At 32.7% G+C, this 16,345-nt stretch overlaps 1 pseudogene; it reads left to right on the top strand.

The window, feature by feature from the left end:
* The window catches only part of LOC114619382, a 59,047-nt pseudogene that overhangs the window by 41,171 nt on the left and 1,531 nt on the right, over positions 1–16,345 (top strand).

Here is a 16,345-nt window from a genome sequence, read left to right as displayed (position 1 = left end):
TCAATATTGTCTGTTAAAAATTCAAACTAAGTAAAACATTGGAAAAAAATCAAGTCCTAAAATTATAATTCTTCAGGAATGTAATATAAGTCAACACATTGAATTTGGAACGTTTTTAACATGACATAGGAAAAATATATAATAAAAGCAAATTACTTTTGATATTGCTAATAAAGACAGTATCAATTACCTTTGTTTATGTTTCTATATCGTAGGCTCTACTTTTATTTTACAGATAATCCAATGCCTATGTCTTAGGTAATATTCATCTGTGTATCTTCAACACAGTGATGGCTGTTTTCTTGGTTGTCATCTGGAATAAAATACTGTCCAATGATGGAGCTCACATCTACAAGAGAATTTTTAGCTTGCCTTAAAGTAGATGAGCCTACTTCTAGTCTGGACCTTTGAGGCAGGAAGACAGAATTATTTTATTTGGATCTTGAGATAATAAGACACACCTTTAATCCGGGCCACACCTTCTGCAGGAAGCCAATATAAAGAAGTTGAAGAAGGAAATGTTTGCCTGATTGATCTTGTCTTTCTAGCAAGCCCATTCCTTCACTGGACTTAGATCCTACTTCTTCAGGATTACTGCATCTAATAAAGATCAGCTGAGACATGTGAATCAAGCAAATTCTAGATTCTTAGAATTTCAGTTCCTATCCTGCCACTGTTGGAGTAGTTAGACCACAACCTGTAAATTATTCAAAAAAGATTATCTAGTAAAGAATAATAAATTATATTTGCTATTCTATTAGCTTTCACATATCTGAATATATATATATATATATATATATATATATATATATATATATAATTTATAAATTTATTCTACAGGTTCCACTTGAAATATTCATTAATTTAAATAATATTTTTATAATTATGAATGCATGAAGAGATTTATTCTATAAATTCTGCTCGCTTAGAGAACCCTAATTAATCCGAGCAGTAGTACATAAGATACACAATGACAGTTTAATACTCTGTTAAGTTTAGCTAACAATTATATATATATGGTTTATTTTCTGAGATTATGTTATAATGTCCATTCATTTTATAAATGAGAATTAAACACCCACTTTGTTCCTTGTGATGTTCTTAGTATAGAAGGACAGTAATAAGTATTTTCCTCAGTGTAACTGACACGTGAATCATGGTACATACAAAATAAAACAATACAAAATCTGCAGCATGATGATAAAACATAACACAGAAATAATGTTTTTTTTTCTATTTTTTTCTGGTCTATCTTTTGCAGTGTCCTCAAATTTGGAAGATATTAATGATGAGAAGTATTTCAACAAGCACTTAAGAAAAATATTAGGAACATAGCAACATAGCTATGGTTTCTGTATTTGAAATAGTAAGCAAAAAGATATGAAGAGTATAACTTTATACTCCTTACAGGGACTACTTTTTTATTTAGTATTAATGATCTGAAAACTACAGATGGGAAAATGTCATGGATTAATATTTCTCATTTGAGTCCATTGGATCTCTTCGAGACTCATTTTAAGTCACTGTGCTTAAAGAGAATCTTTATATTTTAGAGCCAGAAATGTAATCTGTGCTTTAGGATCAGTGCTGCTCAGGTTCACTCAGTTGCCTTGGGCAAGTCAATTTCAACTTTCTCACCCTTCTGCTTAGGAAAGAACCTATGCTCCTCTGTGTCATATTTGTATACTGACCCTTCCAATGATAAACTTCCAAATATTTGAGATTTGAGATACCTGCTCCTTAGAGACGTTTAGTTATTATTTGTATTACATGGTAATACAATTAATACATGGTGATGGGTTTCATTTTCTAAGATAAAAGCAAAGGATACCTAAGTTGTCAAAGCATTCAAGGCTACTGTAAGTCCTTTGTAATAAGGAATCCACCTAATTCATATCATAACACAAGACCTAGAAAGGCTGTAATGGGAACATGTAAGGAGCCGGGGCTATTTTGCTCAATGTTACTGTGATTTGACCAGTGTTTCATGTCTGGCACCCTGAAGGGCTAACGGGTGTCTGAGAACACATAAAAGGGAGCTTATCCTGGTAAGCTGATGGGGTCTCAGCCACAATTGACCAAAGGAATGTTTGCCTGTGCAGCAGAGTTAACTCTACAGAGGAGTTTAATGTCTGAGGTATTTTACATTCAGAATGTACAAAAATGAAAACAATTCTTTGTTGCTTGGTTTCCTTCTCATGTGAAGGCACTTCCTCTGCCACTCTCTTTATTCTTCTGCCAGGTACATTTCAGCACTGGAAAATAATTTTGACTTTATATGTTTATGAATTTTGATTGAAAGAAACCTCACCTGTCTTCCAGAAGAAAGCTGTTTGCAGAAATCAATTCTGTCATTTCTGTGTGTTCTATTTTATAAAGGCAAAGCTGACCCTAGTGGGGCTAAATAGAGAACTGAACAGTAATTAAAATTCAAATGTATTTGATACATTACAATGACATTTAAGCTACTAAGAAGAGATTACTTCTTTAACTTAAAATCAAATGTATCATAAAGCAATCAGATTACTTGTAAAAATACTCAGTATAGAAAGTTTTGGAAAATAAGAAAATGACACCCTCAGTGTACAAATTAGATGTCTGAAAATGACTGAGAATAGGTTGCATTCTGTTTTATTTAAGTGAGCTAGTTAAAGTGAAATGTACTGTTATATTTTAAGTGGTTAAGTGTAAAACACACTGAAAAAAAGATCTATAGATAATTTTGAAAACTAGGAAATGAAATCAATTTTTAAAAAATAGCAAAAGGAAATAATATTTATTTACTTTTAGGAAAAATTGAAATTCTACAGAGAGTATTTGAATCAAAATTAAATTATGTATTCATTAGAAAGATTGTATAAATATTGTCATTAACAAGAACAGAGAGACAGCTCACATTTTTTTTTTTTTTTTGCTACCACACATGGTTTCTTTGTAGAGTGATACAGATTTAATCAGGGTAATACAAAGTCAGATTCACCCAGTGTTCCACAACAATTCCCATCTCTTGATACCATTTGCTAATGGAGGCTCTCAAAATATACTATGCATTAGTATTTTCAAGCAACAAACGAAAACAACAGTCTAACGTATTATATGTGCCTGTGGAGGCAAATATGAGATAATGTATACAGGAGGCATTGACTGTGTTATTTAATCATGAAAATACTGTTGCTATACTTACTTATTAATTCCTGATTGAAGAACACCCAGCCCTCAGCCTCTCTTTATTTAAGCTTATGACTGACAGTAGAATAAGTGTTCACTAAAAATTCTTACTTCAAGCCCTTTGCTAAATGGTATTTTTCCTGTCAGCATGGAACCTCAGATATAGTGAAAAATAGTTTGGCTGAGAAATTTATTTTATGAAAATCTTTAAATTTAATGAACTACTGAATTTTGACATTCCGATAGCCCAATAAGAACCAAACCAAGTACTGTTTACGTCTATGTAAATATATAATATGATTTGTATTTTAAAAAACATAGTTGTATATCAATTTGACCTATGTTAAAAATCAGAAAATAAAACACTTATTGTAAAAAGTTATAAAGTCATGAAATATTATCTATGTTAATGGTACGTTTATGTGTGTTTTAAATATGAGATACATGAGGAAAAAACTTTTCCAAAATGACATGTAAGAGTATATAATTAAAACATCAATAATGTATAGGATACTAATATTTCATAAGTTACAGATACAATAATCAAAATGGTCAAAGTATTATTAGAAATGAAGAAATGCATACAAATATGCATTAGCCCTAAAAAAGTAGTACATTAATTTGTATGCTATGATAAGTAATTCAGAGATATTTAGCACAATAATAGAAAGAAAATATTTTTTAGAAATCATTCATGTTTTCAGAAATCATTATGTTTTTAGAAATCATTTATTATTGGGTATACATAGAACTTTATGTTCTAATCAAAGGCGAAGGTTGCATTGTTATTTCTCGTAGAATTCCAGAATATTAAAGGAGGAAAGTCAGTACTTGGAAAGAATTCACCTGTTTCTGGTGGAACTGAAGCACCCAAATCCAGGATCTATGCTCTTCATGAGTAGGCTTATTACCATTGTCCTAAGAAGCTGTACATACCACAGGGAAAAAAAACTAATGGGAATTATCATCTTATCCTAGTCATTTAAACAGGATTGAAATAAAATCATGTTATTTGTATTTTCTTGGGCGATACTATTTAATGATTAAGAAGAAAACAATATATTACTTTGATTTTCAGAATTATTGTATATATTAGATGATATTTTTGGATTTAAAAAAACAGCTTTAAGGAGAAATGCCTTAAATCACATTTCATCGCTTCTCCTTTCTGTTACTCCTCTCTCTAAGGCTCAAGACCTCAGTAGCCTCCCCTCAGGCAAATAAAGCCTCAATTTTGCCTTTGTCAGGCTCAAACAAGTAGAGCTAAAATGACCACAGGCAATGTTTACCAAACATTGTGACTTTCAAAAAATGTTCTCTTCTGTATTTCTCTATTTTCTAAATCAACTTTTATGAGGATAGGGATACGAGTCTTGCAGCAGATCCACAAACTGGCCTCTCTGTTCCTCAACATATTCATTCATTCAACAAGAAAATGCTTATTTAGATGCTTCTTTAGTATTTTGTATGTGGACAAATAGAGAACTGGGAGCCCTTGCTCATGGAGTGGTCCGACTGACTGAATTTGTAGATTCCACGTGTCAATAAATCCTTCTCTTAATCCCTGTAAGAAAGTTAGTAGCTAAAAAGAACAACTATCTTTCTGCAGAATTTGAAAAAAGAGTCTACTTTGACTGCAACCATGCATTTTAATGGTAGGTCTTTAGAGAACAAATTGCAAGAACATTTTAAATTTAATCTATAATTAATTGTTTTAATATATAAATGTTCATATATATATATATATATATATATATATATATATATATATATATATATCTCAGTGTCAGTTCCAGACCCCCACTTCTCAATAGGAAGGAATGAACTAAGGTCTAAATTTCTGTGGCCATTGATTATTAATAATAATTTTATGAAGTCAGGATTATTGTGAATGTCAGATGGAAAATGCAAGTGGAGTCAAGTCACCAGCAAATTTAGAATTTGCTTGTCAGCTCTCATTGTTAAAATAAAGCACCTGAAAATGCAGATAATGAAGAAAATTTTTTTATATTTGATTCCTGGTTTTTGAAGTTTCTGTCCTTGGAGTATGGAGGAGCATCCATTGCTTTTGTTTGGGCCTTTCAGGTTTTTGATAGGGGTTATTCAATGACAGGTTTTTCTATGTATGATGAGGCTGTATGTCTTACCCCCTGGTCAGGAAGCAAAAGAAAAGGAAGGAAGAAGGGGGCCAGCATCTCATTATACCTTTGAAGGGCATGACAACAGCAACCTGTAAACATCCATCTGTGAAATTCCAATCCTATGAATACTTTGACTACCTTTAGCAGTGCCACCCTCAGAGGTCATTTAACCTCAGGACCCAGGGGATAATCTGAGATAACTAATATTATAGGTAAAGAAGACATCATAAGTTATTTTAACAGTTGTGCCCTCTCTTCACAACTACTTTTAACCACCTAGAATATAAAGGACACCCTATTCAAGGGTTCAATATATGTGCAGTCTTTACAATTTCTCATCCTTGTCAGTATTTTTAACAAGAAATAATTAATCTATAGGGCTGTCAAAGAAGAACTTTAGTAGCCTTAGCCTTATTTGAATGGCTAACTTCTGTAATGTTAACTTATGCATAAAAATTCAACTTCTGTTATTAATTATATATAATGATATTCTATTCACTTTTTCATTGACAGATTTGTTGCAGGGTTTTCTCACTTAAATATATGTTTATGTTCATATTAATGATTGCTTAATAAAGATTTTTTTCTGAAAAACCAACATTAAAATATTTTGGAGAAAGCTCGATGATTTTTCACATATCAATTTGATCTAAGAAAACAGATCAATTTTGACAGGAAAAAAAGAAGAGCTTATACTAGGCTTCAGGGTAATTTTGAGAATAAAGAAAGGAAACCAGCATTTGTCTAATATTCTAAATCACCAGGTGGTTAAAAACCTCTAAACTATATGTCCTCCAAGCAAAGATTATATGGTGAACAGGCTTAATCTAACCACATCCAGATTCTCATGAATGAATTCATTAGTTTATAAATGAATTACATCCTCATATTACTGCATAAACTAATGTACAGTCATTCACTTACATCGCTTTGAATTTCTGAGTGTTAGTTCAGGTTTTGTTAATTGCTATTCAGAAATAGCAACAGGAAGCACATTGTCTTATGTTCAATAGGCAGTATGAGTGTATTGAACATATTAGGACAAGAGGATTACTTGCTTGTTCTATCTCTTCTCTTCAGCTTGCCTTCTGTCTTTCATATATAAGCAACACTCTCTGTAACAGAGTGAAGCTTTACAAAATGCATATATCCTGAACTCTCATAGGTATGCAGGGAGATTAGCATAAAATGTCTAACTTTTCTGCAATGGATAAGTTTACAAGGAACTTAGCTCCAGATTGTTATTTTCAAGGATAAAGGTATACTTGCCAGAGTGACTTTACTTCAACAGATCATTTGCACTTTTATTTTAAAATTTTATGATGGTTATTTATTTGTTTGTTTATATATTTAGTGTTTGTGTGTGTATCTATGTTAGTGCTTCCTATGGCACATGTATAAATATCCAAGCACAATTTTGCAGTGTTCCAGGGATCAAGTTCAGGTCAGTAGGGTTACAGGAAATACTTTAAGTCATTGATCCATCCTTTCCATTCTTATTTATAATAATATTAAAATAACCATTTTAATTATTTTGTGATATTTTGATCATATACACTGATATTAGAGCCCTTTAAAATTCTTCATATTCTAGAATTACTCCAATAATGATCAATTGATAATTAGTTATACATCATTGAATACATGAAAGAATAAGTAAATGAATCAGATTTTTATATCTACATATATGTGTGTATACATGTATATCAAAATATATGTATCTATGTACACATATAATGATGTATCATTAATATATAATAATAAAAAACTAAGTTAGTTCCTGTTATTTGTTATACAGCATTAACCATCTGTAATGTTAAGTACTGTCAAGTAGATAGAATCTAAAATCACGTGGGAGATAGGGCCAGGTCATGCCTATTGGGTATTAACTTAATTGCTTTGATTAATATGAAACGATCCACCTACTGTGCATGATAGAATGTCCTGACTGGAATCTTAGAGTTTCGAAGTGGAGAAATGAATCTGACTATCACAGGCATTCATTTTTCTCATTTCATGACTTTGCAAAATGACAAGCCACTTCAAAAATGTCGTACTGAGACTTCTTTACTGTAATGACCTATAATCTTTAATGATAAGCCTAAATAAAAATTTTCTCCTCAAGATTATGTTTTGTCAGAATATTTAGCATAGTAGCTGGGAAAAAACTAAGATACCACTCAATAATCTTGTAAGACATTTGATGCTTACGTACAACAGATGGAATACTTAATTGGATGCTTGTCTTGCTCATGATTTTTAAATGTAAATTGAGAGAAACATTGTACTAGTGTTCCAATAGTCTAGATTTCAACAAACTCTTAAATATTGTGTTGTGCTTTGTGTGTGTTTGTGTGTTGTTAAGTCTCAACAGATTGGTTAAATGACTAGTAAAAGGATGATTTATTTTGGAATCAGTAAAATTATTTTGTATATAAGATTTGACTAATTTGTCAATAGCTACATCACAATGTAACTACAATATTTTTGGACCATATCAATCTTATAAGTCTATTACCTGTGTTGTGTTATTTAAAAACACAAAATATATTAATGTGTTATCAGATAATAGCAAGTTTTACTAGGAAATATTTGCAAACTAAATCTCATGCTTTCTTAAACTATAAACCAACATGTAATTTGCCTATTACATATTCCAAAGTTAAGAATCACTTGTAAATTTTTCTTATATACGGTTGTAGATTATTTTTACTGGGGTTCATGAACATTATTATTTATCTGTTAAAAGCATTATTTTGTTCTACTTAAAAGCATGCTCAAACAGAAATAAATCCTAGAAAATTTCAGAATTCTTTTTTTTAACATGTATTTAAAATCATCCTGAAAGTATATCAGGTCTGAATAAGTAAATATAAGTGTATCATTGCCAAAAAGTCCTCTGAATGCTGCCCAGATGCTCCTGTCTTAATTAGAACTACTCAAAAAGACTGATCTGTGAATGCTCATAATTGGTCCCTAAAAAGATTAGAAACCCTCAATGGATTACAAATCAATTCTACCAGAAAACACACACACACACATACAAACACACAGGATAGTTTAATCATATTTGTTTTGGGGGTGGTGGACATGAATTATAGCTTATTAATATAGATTATTGCTTGGTTTACATTTACAGTAGTTGCACAGATTTTATACCTCCTTATGGAGACACACTATATTTGACTAATACATGAATGCCGACCACTTACTGGGAAACACAGATCTAAAAATAAGTAAGTAGATTACTCACAAAAAATTATTTACTTTGTACTGAGTGTCATATTTTGAATATTTTCTGATTCAATTAAATACTTAAAAAATGGAAGAAGATATGAAGGACCAGAAGAATCCTTCCTCACTATGAAACAATAAGAGCATCTGGACAGAATTCAGAGGCCTCTTTGGTAATAATAAACTTACGTCCACTTACTCAGAACTGATATACTTTTGTCATGACTTTAAATACAAGTTAAGTAAAAAAAAAATCTGAAAATTTCTAGGATTTACTTCCATTTGATCATGTTTTTTGTATGTTTAGATTAATAACTTTTTTCTGTATTAAGCTTTTATTTGATGTGAGAGATCAATCTACATTCATTCTTTTACTACTTTATTATAACAATATTTATTGAAGAACTTCTTTTCTTCAATGTATATTTGGTCAACATTATTAAAAATCAAGTGGCTGTAGTGTTCTATTGTTTTATTTCTGGCTTATTCCCTGAAGTTCCATGTATATTGTTTGAGCTAATACTATTCTTAAAATATGGCATTTGTTTAAAACAGTGGATTACATTGATGGATTTCTGAATATTGGACCATTCCTGCATTCCTGGGATAAAGCCTACTTGATCATGATGGATGATTATTTTAATGTGCTCTTGGCTTTGTTTTGTGAGGATTTTATTGAGTATTTTGCATTGATATTTATAAGGGAGATTGTTCTGAAGGTTTTTTTTCTTTGTTGTTTCTTTGTGTGGTTTAGGTATGAGCATAATTGTGGCTTCATAAAATGATTTTAGTAGTGTTCCTTCTGTTTTTATTTTGTGGAATAGATTGAAGAGAATTGGTATTAGGTCTTCCTTGAAGGTCTAATAGAATTCTGCTCACTGATAACTGGATATTAACCCAAAATCTCACGATACCCAAGCTACAACTCACAGACCACATGAAACTCATGAAGAAGGAAGACCAAAGTGTGGGTGCTTTGGTCCTTCTTAGAAGGAGTAACAAAATACTCATGGGAGTAAATATGGAGAAAAAGTGTGGGACAGAAACTGAAAGAGGGGCCACCCAGAGACTGCTCCACCTGCGTATCCATCCCATGTGTAATCAAAGGTAAACACTGATGTGGATGTCAGGAAGTGCATGCTGACAGGAGCCTGATATAGCTGTCTCCTTAGAGGTCTGCTAGAGCCTGACATATACAGAGTTGGATGCTCACAGTTAACCATTGAACTGATCATGGGGTTCCCAATGGAAGAGTTAGAGAGAAGACTGAAGGAGCTGAAAGGGTTTGCAGCCCCATGAGGAGAGCAACAACACCAACCAACCATAGCTCTCAGGGTCTAAACCATCAGCCTGAGAGCACATAGGGAGGGACCCATGGCTCCAGCTGTATATGTAGGGGAGGATGGAGAGGAGATCCTTTGTCCTGTGAAGGCTGAATATCTCAGTGTGGGGGAATTTGAGGGTGGGAAGGTGGGAGTAGGTGGGTGGATGGGGGCACATCCTCATAGAAGCAGGAGGAGGGAGAATGGGATAGGGGGTTCCTGGGTGGGATGGAAATGGGGAAAGTGGATAACATCTGAAATGTAAATAAAATATCCAATACAAAATATTGTAAAGAGCAAAATATGGTTATGCAATGTAGGTAGAAATGAAGTATTGTGATACCTGCAATATATGTTTTTCATTTTAATTTTTATCTTTCTGCAATATTTTGAATTCATTATGAATTTTAGCATGATTTGCTTTTGTCAAATGAAAATGATACTGTATTTTTGGTTCAGATTTTGCTGAATAGATACAATCACATTACCAATAATTCTGACCCATTTGCTATTTTTACAGCAAATGTTTCCAGTATGTTTTACCCAACTTAGTATAGTATTGGCTTTACCTTTGTCATATAGCCTCTATTGTGGTATGTTATATCCCAACTATTTATAGCTTCATAATAATTTTATTTTGAAAGATGCTAACCTCTGTCAATGCCATTTTTGACATTTATTGAAGGGGTCAAGTGACCTGAGTTGATTTATATATAGTGTTCAGTTTAGTTATTTGCATATGATGAGCCATTCTTACTTTACTGGAATAAAGCCAAATCTATTATACTATTTAATCTTTTTAATGCATTGCAGCATTCAGTTGGCAAGTATTATATTTAAAATATTTAAATGTCATTCATAAGTAAAATCTGTCAGTGTGTATGTGTGAGAGAGTTCTGGAGTGAGAAGGAGAGAGAGAGAAAGAAAGAGAGAGAGAGAGAGAGAGAGAGAGAGAGAGAGAGAGAGAGAGAGAGAGAGAGATCATCTATCATTATCTTTTACACGGGACAAATAATAGCTTCATAAACACAATCTGGTACTGTGTTTTCCCTTTCCCCTTTATGTTACTTTTAGAAGAGTATTTGGTAGGTAGTTCCTCTTTAAGATTCTATAGTTGTTTGTCCAAGTATGCTTTGGTATTCCTTATCTTATTCACATCATTGGATTAAGAAGTGAGGATTGATATTTTTGGTAGATTTGTGTTGATTTGCTTTTCATATTTCTTCTGTTTCTGTTACAAGTTGCACATTTGTTGGTTTGGATATCTCTGATTGTCTTACTCTGCAACCTTCTTAGTTTGAAGTCTACTTTGGAGGGCTTATTTTTTAGACCAGTCAAGAAGAAAATGTAACAATTGAGTGTTCTAACCTCAAGCAATCAAGTGATAAATATTACCACTAATGTTCTATTTTAATATTTCTTTCTTTTTATACATTCAGTTTCTACTTGCCACAGTGAGCATTGTAGTATGAGTGAAGCAGGAATTCCCAGATTCTTGAGATTCCCTAGTTCCTACACCATGGTCCAGAGACCTATCTCTGTGTTTCTCCCGATGCACATAATACTTACTTCTGTAAGACAGGATCAGTTTCTGTGGTTTCAAATTCAACTCAACTTTTAATATTTCATCAAGGGAGGTAACACTCAATGTAATTTCTGCACCCTTCTTTCTGTCAGACATGCGGTGTGTGTCAGAAGAGGGGCTCTGATAGTGGCTACTTTTCTGAGAAAATGAAAATAGTAGATCTCTCTCCTGTCACTTTCACTAAGAGATGAGCCTTCTGTGGCCTGAACTACTTAGTAAGTCCACTTACTCCTATAATATTCTCCATAGCACTCTTGTGGATAGCCCTTATCTTTGGCTGTGGTAGGTTGGCTTAAGACTGCCTAGTTCAATATTGTTCCTCGTGAGTCCACTATCTGTCCATCTTAAGTTTCTCTGACAGTACGATGCCCATTTTCAGTCTGCTGAGGCTTGAGGAATAACTAAAAAGGCCTGTTCTCAATCGTTGCCCTGTTAAGCCAGAAGAGAAGTCACTATTTTAAGTGTTCATTGAATAATGATCTTCCATGTGGATTGAATTTACAGTCTCCTTTCAAGAGTCATCTGGCTTATTCTTTGGATCTGGCCTCTATCTCTACTGACCCATCTAGACTTTCAACCGGAAATATGATGCTCTCGAACTCATCTTTCACTGTGCTTTTCAAAAGTCATATTAAACTGATTCTTATTTTTGATGCTTTTAAACTTTTGCTGTCTGTATAATGTTGTTTATTATTTTATTATTTTGATTCTTCTTCAGCTTACAGCTGGATGCTTGCTTCTGATGTGTGTTGTTCCTTGGAAATCTTCCAAGTAATTCTTTTTCTTTGTTTAATTTTTCCTTTGAAACTCTAGACTTGTGCTGTTGCCAAATATACCACAAAAGAAATACTATCTCAATTGTTTTCTTCTCCTTTTCTATAATGCCTTTTCTTACAAGATTGTGGTCTGTAAACACAGAAAAATATATTTTATTATGTTTCATACATACATTTTCTGATTCATAAATATTATGGAAAATAGATATGGCGATTATGGATTACAACAGCAGAATTTATACTATGAAACAAATATTTTTATCTACACATTCTGCATTTCCTGTCCCCTTTTGAGTAGGAGTAAAATGGATTACTTTTATTTCCAATAAGCAAAATAACATAAATCTATCTTTGAAGGCTGGCTTCAATAGAAAGAGGAGTATGTTATTTTTCTTCACCTCTGATATTTTTCACAGTTATGCTCTATAATTGGAGCTTTGAAATCATGACCTCTGGCTTTGATATGCTTGTGAAATCATTTCTCTGTCTTTAAGAGTCACTGTTTCCAAATTGAATTAATGAGGTAGTCAAGAATATCAGTAAAAGTTTTGTTGTTGTTTTATAGAAAGACCACATTGGCTTATGTTAAACAACTTCTCTTTGCACAAAGACAAGACAGCAGTTAATGAGCTAAAGTGCTGTGTTTTATATTATTGTAATTGAAAGGGGATGTTTGACAGTGCCTTCTTTTTTCTTTCCAAGGTGGTACATAATTGGAAAAAAAACTCAATTGTTCTTTAGTGTTTCTCTACCTAATGTAATACATTTGTCATTTCTTATTAGCTCTTCAGATTTCTATTATTTACAATCCCTTTGAGACGCAATAAAAAAAATAAGTTTCCACACCAAGCTCATTATTTCTAATTAATCCCATAACAAGACTTCAAGATGGCCAGGCAATGAAGCTCTTTTTCAAAACAATAGTGTCTTAGTCTCTGTTTCATTTTGTAAATTATACTTTTGAGGTATTAGTATAATTTGTGTAATACACATTTTGAATAGATTTAATATACAACTTGGCTACCATGCATAATATTTGATAAATTATTCACATCTGTGAAATGATTACTCTTCCCCTATTAATTTTATATAGAATATTTCATCTCATTTAGATATTGTTTTAATGTGTCATCACATTAATAATACCATGTTATAATTTAAATCCCACTGTGGGGTAGGTTAGAGCATCATTTTAGGTTAGGCGTAGGTTAGAGATCAGATGTAGGGCTTTTAAGAGAAAGATAGATAAAGACAAGTGAGTAGAGCCCTTCTGACTGAATGATGATGAGTTTCTATGAAGGAGGAGAGCAGAACAGACATATCTTTTAAAGGATTATTTATGTCTCACTCTTTGCTCTGAGACCCTGGATGATTCTCTGTATTCATAAGAAACAAAGTCAATCCAGATGCTGTCCCTGGGCCTTTGACATTCATATCCATGAGCAAAACTTCTACAGCTGCCTTTCCAAATTATCCAGATCTTGGTAGTGTGATCATATTTAAACAAAAACAGACTAATATAACATAAAAAGGAGAAGTTTGAAAAATAAACTCTCACAAACATAAGAACAAAGTAAAAACATCCCATTTTTCAAAAAAAAAATCTAAATACATATTGTGGGTCTAAGGCTGGATTCTTCATCTTCCTTCGTTTGTTTAATTCCCTTTTTCCTTCATTTCCTCCAAGATTTCATCATAATTTCCCCTGATTTATTCTATTATGTTTCCATTTAACTATTTTATAAATGAATATCAACATTATTTTAATTTTTTAGTTATTAAGTGTTCAATTAAAGAATATATATGAAGTAGATCTATATATCTACATTTTATAGGCTTTGACATATGAAACATATGCAAGATATTCTGACAATATAATAAAATGGCATTAAGTCATATAGCAAGTATAGGAATATTATTGGAGTGGTTAAAATAGATATTTCAAGTGAATACAAATGAAAGAATACAAGGCATATCACAGTGAAATGTGTATTTGACAAAACAAATGGTTCAATACTCTCCAATTTTATACTATGTTCTTCTAGGTTGCAACCTGACGGTCCACAAAATGAAAAGACAGTAGAACCCTGGGATATGGAGACATCTAGCCCATTTCTAGTTTATTTTGCTGATTTAAAAGACTAACATTCACTATTGTGCTTTCTACTGGTAACGTGAAGGCCATTTTGACTTCTATCTATCAGTTCCAGCAGAGAATGAGTTTTCTTTGGTTTCTGTGACTAAAATCATTTTTGTGTTAGAGATTTCTTTTTCATTCACTTTTCTTAGCTGAAATGGTGCAGTTTATTTCCTGATCCTATTTACAGAAACCATCTCATACAATTCTGAGTCAATTGATAAGCTATTGACAAGACTCCAGGGATATCCCTGCCTATTAAATGCCTGTGACACTGTTGTAATGATTCAGTATAAAACATGAGGAGTCAAATTAATTAAAATAACACATCGAATTAAAATGATTCATGTGATATTCACACCAGTAATTATATATTTTAAGTGATGCCATTGAATATCTGATATGACTTTAAACTAAAATCGTAGGTTGGCTCAATAAATAATGTCCAAAAGTACAGGACAAATAATTCCTAAAATATATCAAGAAGAAAATCAACGTTTGTGTTACATTTTTAAGCATTCATTTAAAATCTTTCTGCCATTTGCAATTATTTCAAAGGTGGTAAGCACATAGGCTTTTTTTTCCTTCTCTATAATCCTTAAATTGGCAACAAAGTTTCTTATTTGTGATCTGACTTTTACTATGCATTTTCTCCTTAGTCCAGTAACATAGGAATTTAATGCATATTTGTTTAGAACATAAGGGGGCACAATTTTTTCAATGCCAGGTATATGGGAAGGAAAAAAACAGAAAGGTTTAGTTTGGTGTATAGTAAGATTTTAATATATACACGTTTAATAATACTATTGTAGCAATTGAGATCTTTTAAAAAGTATTAGAAAAAAATGATTGAAATAAATCATCCAAAGCTTGTTTGAATCCGTTGATCCTTTCTTTTTTTCTTTATTCTTAAATCTTTTCTACAGGTTATCCCTCTCCTGGTCCACCCTTTGATTGTTCCACACCCCATACATCTTCTAGTTCACCACCCTGTCTCCAAGAGGATGTACCCACCCCCTCACTCCAACCCCACCAGACTTCTCCACTCTTTAGGTTCTCAAATATCTTAGGTGCATCTTCTCTGACTGAGTCCAGACCCAGCAGTCCTCTACTGTATATGTGTCAGTGGCCTCATATCACCTGATATATGCTGCCTGGTTGGTGGTACAGTGTCTGAGAGATCTCAGGGGTCCAAGTTAATTGAGACTGCTAGTCTTTCTCTAGGGTTGTCCTCCTCAGCTTTTTCAAGCTTTTCTCTAATATAACCACAACGGTCATGAGTTTCCGTCCATTGGTTGGGTGTAAATATCTGCATTTGACTCCTTCAGCTGACTGTTGCGTCTTTCAGAGGGCAGTCATGATCAGTCCCTTTTTGTGAGCACATTGAAGCCTCAGTAATAGTGTCAGGCCTTGTGGCCTCCCCTTGAACTGGATCCCAGTGTGAGCCTGTCACTGGACCTCCTTTTTCTCATGTTTTTCTCCGTTTTTGTTCCTGAAGTTCTTTCAGACAGGAACAATTCTGGGTCAGAGTGTTTGACTGTGGGATGAGTGTCTAAGTTCAAAATACTATGTATAATAACCAGAGTGTTTCTTTCAAACCATAATCAAAACATCTTAAAACCTACATGTATTGTCCTGCTTTCTAAAATGACTTTATCATAATAAATACATAAATTTATACAGCACTATTTTAGATTTTATCTACTCTTTTTATAACCACACCTAGACATTTCCTCCTATGACAGTTGTACCCTATTGGTTAATTTATTACATAAAAATCACATCCCAAAGTCTCCGTAAAATTAAATATTGTATTATTTATTATGTTATGTTCAATGTTCTGTTTTGAATAAATTTTCAAGTTCAACAACTCAGAACACTGTCTTGAGTGTCTACAGAACTCTTTCCTTCCTCAACAGTGATCTGTCACAAATTCATCATCTATTCTCAAGATCCCTGAGAGAGAGAGAGAGAGAGAGAGA

The sequence above is a fragment of the Grammomys surdaster genome, unplaced genomic scaffold (genome assembly GCF_004785775.1).
Source record: "Grammomys surdaster isolate TR1022 unplaced genomic scaffold, NIH_TR_1.0 150, whole genome shotgun sequence".
In the NCBI taxonomy this organism is placed as follows: domain Eukaryota; kingdom Metazoa; phylum Chordata; class Mammalia; order Rodentia; family Muridae; genus Grammomys; species Grammomys surdaster.
This window is presented reverse-complemented; position numbering and strand designations above follow the sequence as displayed.